The sequence below is a fragment of the Mustela nivalis genome (genome assembly GCF_964662115.1).
Source record: "Mustela nivalis genome assembly, chromosome: 15".
Lineage (NCBI taxonomy): Eukaryota > Metazoa > Chordata > Mammalia > Carnivora > Mustelidae > Mustela > Mustela nivalis.
This window is the reverse complement of record NC_139034.1, coordinates 56,758,368-56,767,586: the sequence shown is the minus strand read 5'-3', so window position 1 is coordinate 56,767,586 and position 9,219 is coordinate 56,758,368.

The following is a 9,219-nucleotide window of genomic DNA, read 5'->3' as shown; positions in this document are numbered from 1 at the left end:
CACACCCTGATCCCCAGAACCTGTCAGTATGTTACCTCACACAGCGAAAGAAACTGTGCACGTGTGATTAAGGGTATAGTCCTTGGCACGGGAGATCATCTTGGATTATCCAGGTGGACCCAGTTAATCACATGAATCTTAAAAGTGGAGAAATTTTTCAGGCTTTGATCAGAGGGAAAGATGTGAAGACAAAAAAGGGTTAATAAGAGAAGCGACATTTCTGGCTTTGAGTTTGGGGGGAAGAAGGTTTAGAAACCAAGGAATGTAGCCGCTTTATGAAGCTGGAAAAGGCAAGGAAATAGATTCTCCCCCAGAGTCTCCAGAAAAGAATATGATCTTGCCAATACCTTGATTTTAGCTCAGCGTGACCCATGTCAGACATATGACCTATAGAACTGTAAGGTCATACATTTTTGTTATTTTCAGTGATTAAGTTTGTGGCAATTTTTTTATAGCAGTAATACAAAACTAATATAGTGCCTTAATATTTGTAAAACAAATAAATAAATTAATCCACAGATTGACATTATCTCCATAAACTGGACTCCCATGTCAAAGATCAAAAATACAGAGGTCTAACCAGCTGCTCATGGAGTTTGCTAAATGAGGACTTTATGACTTAATGAGGTTTACATCTGTTTAATTTTATTCTACATTGCATATTTCAAACAATGCTCAAAATATATTTGCCTTTGGGTGGGTGTCATCAAAGATTCATAAGGACTCATGTACTGAAAACTTTGAATTTGATTACTCTTGATTTGCCTTACCCGATCTAATGGTCATATAAAATCAAGTGTCAGATCAAGCTGATTGCCTTTGTCCTAAAAGAGGAAACGCATTTATTCTTTAATGGTGTCTAAATGAGTCTAAACTCTGGAATAAGCTAGAGAAGTGATAGGAGTATTTAAGACTCTCAACAGCATGGGTGCCTGGGTGGCTCAGTGGGTTAAAGCCTCTGCCTTCAGCTCAGGTCATGATCTGAGGGTCCTGGAATCGAGCCCCACATCGGGCTCTCTGATCAAGCAGCAAGCCTGCTTCCTCCTCTCTCTCTCTCTCTCTGCCTGCCTCTCTGCCTACTTGTGATCTCTGACTGTCAAATAAATAAATAAAAATCTTTAAAGACTCTCAACAACATACTCCAATGAGCACAGTGAATTTCGGGTACAATAGACCAGTACCTTATATTCCTAGAATTGAGAGCTCTTTCCTTGCTGTAAAACAAATTTTTCCAAATCATTACAAAGACTTTTCAAGACACTGTGCTTTAGTGAGTTTAGCACAAAACCTGAGTTTATTCTGAAGCCTAACACCCAAATTTTGTAATATTAGTTATCACTCTGTATCTGTATCTCTCATATCAGTCTGTCTATGATAATATTGGCCCCACTTAGAGACAATCTCCATCTTTAGAACCCCAAGTGTCAATGCCATTGCCCAAAATGGGCAGAACAGAATGATTCAGGTCACTGAAGGTTCTCCTATGGGTACTAAAAAGCTTGCTGAATGAAAATAAGGCTTATGTTTTTAAGTGATTCCAAGGAAAGGAGAATTAGCTTTGCTGTGACAAGGGCATGGGTAAGGCAGGAGAGTGGCTGCGGTTCCTCCAATGGTAAGAGCCTACCCTAAAGTTCAGTATCTCTGATGATGGCAGGTGGGAGCTAAGGGGGTGATCACAAAAAGCTGAGGCCTTGGGAAGGGTGACAAAAGATCCCCAGTTCTTAAGGAAGGAGCAACCATGTTGGATTCTGAGGGTACCACTACCAGATGAACTACAGCTCTGCTATGCACAAAATTAGTGCTGCAGTCTACCCTAGAGCACCATGTCTCGTTTACTTTGAGCTAGCCATGCATCATTCTCAGGTGGGGCCCTCTTGAAATATATTTCTTAAACATCAAAATGGTTAACAATGCTGGATCTTCCTTCCCTACAATTGTTAGCTAAGCAAAGGCTCTGTAACCCCAGACTCAAAAGTTCCCATAGCTGTTACTGTGAGACCATAACTTTTTTCCCATTGCCAATACTGCCACCCAGGTGCCAACAGGATCTAGTGTCCATGAACTGGCGCACTAGTCCTGTGCCATTGCAAAACTTCCAGAAAATGGTCTCTCCAGATGCCACGTGTATGTGCTCACACAGACACACACACCTTTCCCTCAAGATGCACAGATATATCATAGTGGCTGCATTGGAAGGAACTTCCCTATCAGCTGTCTTGTAATATCCAAAACATCTTTTCTCTCCAGTACTCAGGTTTTGTTGTTTGGTCTAGCTTACTCTATTTGATAATGTCTTCATTTTACTTTTAGATTCCTCCATTTTTCCCTCTGCAACTCCACTTCCACCGGTTTAGCCCTTTAGCCTTACCCATTAGGCAAAATTGTGTATGTCCAGCCATAAGAGTTCAGTGGTGGACTGGGTTATTTTCAGAGAGACCGTCAGCCCCATGTGAATCAATAGATATGTCAGGTGTTGGGGGCAGAGGGGAATCCTAAGATGGAACTGTGCCAGATATGTTCACAGAGGTACCAAAAAAAAAAAAAAAAAAAGAGGCCACTGTGGTTTGAATAGGGTTAATAAAAAGAAAATAATAGGATTACAGTGGATTGCTGAGAAATGAGAGGCAACCAACTGAAGAGAGTGAGTATAGCTAACTCCTGAAGAGGTTTGTTTAAAGGGGAGCTGGGAAAACTCTTAATAATGCTCTGTTTGCCTACCCGGATAGCTTTCCACTCTGACATGCTGATTTACGTACTAGATTTGCTTTATCATTTTTTTACTATTTTGAGGGACCGAAGATTATGATAATCGTTGGTTCACCAAATATTTCTGGCTCTCCTTCAGAGCACGTGATAGGATTGAGCTTGCTTTCTCCCCATGTGACCTGTTCTGGGAGTGCTCTGTGTCACCTCTGGGAAGCTTTAAGAGATAGTACAGAATTCACTACACTCTCTTTCCACCTGCATTAACAAACAACAGCCTTCAAGATGAGGTCAACTGCATCAGCCTGGGGCCCTGGAGTAAGGACACATGAGCCAGGGTCTCCAGTCAACCCTTGATAGGCAAGTGATTTCAATAAAAAATAAACCTTTTGTGGACGATTAGATCTTAGGAGTGTTTGTTACCACAGCATAACCTAGTCTAACCCAACTAACAAAAGAATGTTTTAAGTTTACTTATATTTTTAGCAATATGTAGAAAAGAAAGAAAATTTGAAGCCCCAATCTGTATTCAAGTTATGTAAATAAATCACCCCAAATGAGGTTAACACTATATTCATCCCACCAATTGTAATAAATCACAAAAATTACATTCAAACGTTATCTCCTAAAGCTATGTCATGTTTTATGTATGTTGTATTTCATTAACCTAATTGAATACAACCCTCATGCAAGTGACAGTTTTAAGGGAAAAAATCATATTAGTTTCAAACTACATAATCTTAAGTGAGAATAATAATAAAATATAGAATGTATGTATTGCTAGCTCCTTCAAAACCCTCAGGATTACTTGAAGGCCTCTTTTGCCTCAAAAGATGAGTAGAGTTATGTGTCATTTTTATAATCTGGACACATTATAGTAAAACTAGAATAACCCAGATAATTTAACACGTGCTTTTCCCACAAGGCGCTTATAACCTAAGAAGTTAGGGATGAGGGTTGGGAACCTAACAGACACGTACAGCCTTGTTTTACGGGTTTGTTTTTTCTTGTTTCAGTATTACATGATCAAATGTTAAACACATATCATTCTTCCATATTTACTTAGATGCAAAAAAAAAATCCAGCACTTTTACTTTATATTTTTCTCAAGATACAATAATGAGTCTGCAGGGAAGATCCGCCTCCTCTAGTCTCCATTAGCTTAATCTAATTCTGATTTGAGTTCTAGTGTATTCTCCCTATGCTTATATTGCCCATTGTATAGTAACTAGCCTTCTTGAAGGCAGCATCAATTAACAATTATCTTTCTATCTCCTAGAACATCCAGATTGGTGGGCGCCTGGGTGGCTCAGTGGGTTAAAGCCTCTGCCTTTGGCTCGGGTCATGATCCCAGGGTCCTGGGATCAAGCTCCGCATCAGGCTCTCTGCTGGGCGGGGAACCTGCTTCCTCCTCTCTCTCTGCCTGCCTCTCTGCCTACTTGTGATCTCTCTGTCAAATAAATAAATAAATAAATAAATAAATAAATAAAAATGAACATCCAGATTAGAGCCTTACACGTGGTTAGCACTCAACAGTTGTGTGCTGAATAAATGAATCATTCAATATATTAAACAATACACATAGGCAAAAATATAGACTGTCATCAACAAACATTACAATAAAGCCAGAGTTGTGGCTCTAATGAATTCATTGGGAAATTAAAAAACTGGAAAGAGGTGATTAGAAATGAAACAGTAGAACAAAGCAAGTCAAGTTCCTAGTGAGGGGAGAAAAGAAGATAATGATGTATCTGGGGCATCTTCTAGAGACCTTCAAGGCAGTCAAGAGAATAAGTGCTTGAAGAATCCTTGGCTTCTGAGTTCGTAGGGGGTATTAAATGCTCTGTGTATGGGGGACAAGCTCTGCTAAGACCAAGGAAGTTGGTATTTATGTAATCTCCCCATAACTGTATTTAATTTCTTTTGGAAATTAATAGATAAATCTAGTATTATAATTAGTTTGGGAAGTCATGAGATGAAACATGCTCTATAAGAAGAAGCAAATTATATACGTTCAACCATTTAGCTGTACTCAGCTTCTGATCATTACTACCAGAAATATTCAAAAATATGCCATAAAAAGAGAAGCATTCGTTTTTCTTATAGCTTTTAACCAACTTAATGGTCTTTCAAGTGGTTTTTGGTGTATTTAAATGGAGAAGCATTGCCAAGCAGCTTTTTGAAACAGACCTGATTAAACCCTGCCTCCTTGACCATGATTAAGTTGTATTTCCTCTTTACCTACCAATACTGAGGAGAGTATTAACTGCATTAAAGCACATTCAGCACCCAGTATGATACCTACATCATAGTAGGTATTTAATAAATATTTGTTTTCTTCTTTTCTTGCAGATACACTAAACTAGGCAAAATACAGGTTAAAATATTGTGGATCCTGTGGATTTGCATGTTCCATACAGATGTTTGCTTCCAAATAACTCTGACCCTACTGAGTAAATATTGTTGTGGATAGTATATTATTACATTTTTATAATCATTAAATTATGTTTGATAATTAAATTAAACTATAATACTCCAGTTAAATAATAATGATAATTAGATTATCTTTCATAACTTGACATACAATCCTTCTCATCTTCAGCATCTTTAACTTCTTGGAATCCCACACTAAATATATACCAAATAGATGTACGTTTTTTTGGAAGTCCAATGCATTATTCCGCATCACCAACATCAATGCAATTACTGCAGAACCTTGGTCACTGTTACAGAACTGCAGTACCAAGGAGAAACCAGTGCTTTATGTTATGGTTTAAAGCTATGCAGGATATAATAGGAATCAAATGAAAGTTTAGTATCTGTATTACTATACACACATCCATATATAGAATACCAGATCAAGTATAAAATTAATCTTAGCAAATAGCATATCTAGTAAAATGCTCTTTAGTATAATAAAATCAAGTATGACTCGTTGACTGTTGCACCAATGTATAATTGCAATTACCAAAAAGGGAACACAGAATATGCTTCTAGCAGGAGAACAAACTCTTTCCAGTTTATTGCTTTGGCTCTCACAGGATTCAGTACACTCCCCATAGTCAGTAATTATAAAGTCATAATTGTACAAGGTTCTAAATGTCATAAGTCTAATCAGTACCTCACCTAATTATCCAACATGTTAGACTACTTTGTTCACTGGTGTTTGTAAATAAATAAATAAATAAATAAGGAGTTATTAGGAAAATGAGCTAACATGCCTTCGGGTAAATTCTGAGATCGTGTGTATGCCGTGTTCTCTTCCAGGTCAAGTATTTCTTTAATGTAATTATTCATAATATGGACAGCAAGTGCTCCATTTGTTATGTTTGATAAATAAGCTGAGCCATATTCTATTAAAATATACAGTTTTAAATTATGTATCATTCCTGGTTATTAATAGGGAAAACCTGTGTAAGCACTATACTTCCTACCTGTGTTCATAATAGTGGCTTCTAATACAACTGTCTGTTGCACATGAGCTTTGTCTAAGCAGACTGCCAGTTATGTGGGGGGCTTATTTTTTTCCCCATCCTCTTTCTCTTTCCTTGACAACTGTTGTTTGATGGCTGCTGTGTAAGGGAGGATGTGGTGTTTGGTTCATGTGTGGTGGGTAAGGAAAGTACTACATTCTCCAATAAATGACAGAAATTCCTTCCTGACAAAAGAAATGGACATTAGAAATGAGCTCTCTGAATAAAGCTTTAGTATAAACAGACCACAATCATATAAGTAACACCTTGCTTTCCCTATGACAAAAAGTTGCCATTAGTCACCAATGAGAGATAATCCCTAGGTAAGAATAAATCTCAATTTCATGTGCATCCCTGCTGCTATCAGAATTCAAACCTCAGAGGATGCTTCCTTCTGTAATGCACATTGAGTCTACGACTGAAAATAAAATACTTTATAGGTAACCACATCTGAGAGGTGCAACTGGTACATTGTATGACACAGATGGGGAGACAGGGAAACCTTCCTGGGAAAACTGGATTTAGTCCATAAAGAATGCCTGCTTTGAACCTGTCGCCCTAAAAATAGGGATCATAAGACTTCCCCTACAGAACATGAACAGCAAGGCAGACTCACAGAGCAAATTTAAATTGCAGTGTTTTAGAGTCTGAAACCTTTTGGGTAATTTTGAATATCATCTAGTATGGATTAATAACTGTACGTATTACACGATCTTAGGAAGACTCAGCAATCATGCATCTGAGCCCAGAGTGAGGGGAGATTTCTGGAGGAATTGCAGAAGGTAATGTCTGGGAATTAACCACGAAGGTTCTTAAGATTCAGCCTTCCTTGGGACGCCTAGGAGGCTCAGTTGGTTGGACGACTGCCTTCGGCTGAGGTCATGATCCCGGAGTTGCAGGATCGAGTCCCGCATCGGGCTCCCAGCTTCACGGGGAGTCTGCTTCTTTCTCTGACCTTCTCCTTGCTCATGCTCTCTCTCACTGTCTCTCTCTCAAATAAATAAATAAAATCTCTAAAAAAAAAAAAAATGATTCAGCCTTCCTTGAATTTAATGAGGAACCTCCTGTTTTCCCCAAGTAATCTCCCAATTCATTCCAAAGCACCCAGAGCTTTCTAAGATTAAGTTTGAGTTAATTTGTTAAAATGTAAAATAAATATATTTTTAAATTTTTATTTTTGAATTATATTTGACATACAATGTTATATTAACTACAGGTGTACAACATAGTGATTGGACAGCTCTATATATTATGCAATGCTCAGCACAACCATTTTCCACCATACACCATTATTACAATATTATTGGCTATATTCCTTATGCTGTACTTTTCATCTCCAGGATTTACTGTTTTATAACAGGAAGTTTGTATCTCTCAATCCTTTTCACCGATTTCATCCATTCCCCCCACCCTCCTCCCCTTTGCAAATACTCCACATATTTATGGTCTATTTCTATTTGTTTTTTTTATTTTTTAGATTCCATAGACAAGTGAAATAATACAGTGTCTTTCTCTGACTTATTTCATTTAGCGTAATATCCTTTAGGTCCACCCTGTTATTATGAATTACAAGATTTCATTTTGTTGAGCTGAATAATCTTCCATTGTATGTATATGCTACATCTTCTTTATCCACGTATCTATTAGTGGACACGTAGGTTGTTTCCATATCTTGGTTATTGTAAATAATGCTGCAATAACATATAAGTACTTGTATCTTTTCAAATTAGTATTCTTGTTTTCCTTGGGTAAATACTTAATAGTAAAATTACTGGATTGTGTGGTGTTTCTGTTTTTAATTTTTTGAGGAAACTCCATAGAGTTTTCTACAGTAGTTGCACCACTTTACCTTCTGACCAACAGTGCATAAATGTTCCCTTTTCTCCACACTTTCAATGACACTTTTTCTTGGTTGTTGTTTTTTTTTTTTTTTTTTTTTTTTGATACTTGACATTCTGACTACTATAAGGTGACATCTCATTGTGGTTTTATTTTCGTTTCCCTGATGATGAATGATATTGAGTATATTTTCATGTGTCTTTTGGCCATCTGGATGTCTTCTTTGGGAAAATGTCTATTTGGGTCCTCTGCCCATCTTTTAGTCAGATTATTTGGGGTTGTTGGTATTGAGTTGTAGAAGTTCCTTATTTATTTTGGACATTAAACCCTTGCCAGAGATATCATTTGCGAACATCTTCTCCCATTCCGTATGTTGCTTTTCATTTTGTTGATGGCTTCTTTGCTGTGCAAAAGCTTTTTATTTTGGTGTGTCCCTATAAACTGCTTTTGCATCCCTGAGGAGACATATCCATAAATATTTTGCTAAAGCCAATGTCTGAGAGATTACTCCCTATGTTATCTTTAAGAAGTTTTATGGTTTCCAGTCTCACATTTGGGTCTTTAATCCATTTTGAGTTTATTTTCATGTACAGTGTAAGAAAGTGGTTCAGTTGCATTCTTTTGCATGTAGCTGTCCAGTTTTCCCAACCATTTGTTGAAGAGACTGTCTTTTCCCTATTGTATATTCTTGCTTCCTTATAGATTAATTGGCCTTATACTTGTGCAGTTTATCTCGGGGTTGTCTCTTCTGTCCCATTGATCTATGTGTCTGTTTTTTCTGCCAGTACCAGACTGTTTTGATTACCACAGTTTTGTAGTATATCCTGCAATCTGCAATTGTGATAACTCTAGCTTTATTGTTCTTCCTCAAGACTGCTTTGGCTATTCAGGGTCTTCTATGGTTTTGTACAAATTTTAGGATTATTTTTTCTAGTTCTGTGGAGAAATGCTATTGGTATTTTGATAGGGATTGCATTGACTCTATAGATTCTGTAGTAATAATATTTTAAAACTTTCAAAACCCATATTTGCTGTAGGACAGAGGGTAAAAAGGAGCAGTGGGAAGGCAGGTAAGCATCCCACATTCATATATGCATACATGTGTATGAAAGCAATGGAGGTGGCTGAACAGTTCATTTTGCTGCTCTTTGCTAGCTTGGAACCTTCATTCAGTAGATAAAATGGAAAGTGAGAATAGTATACT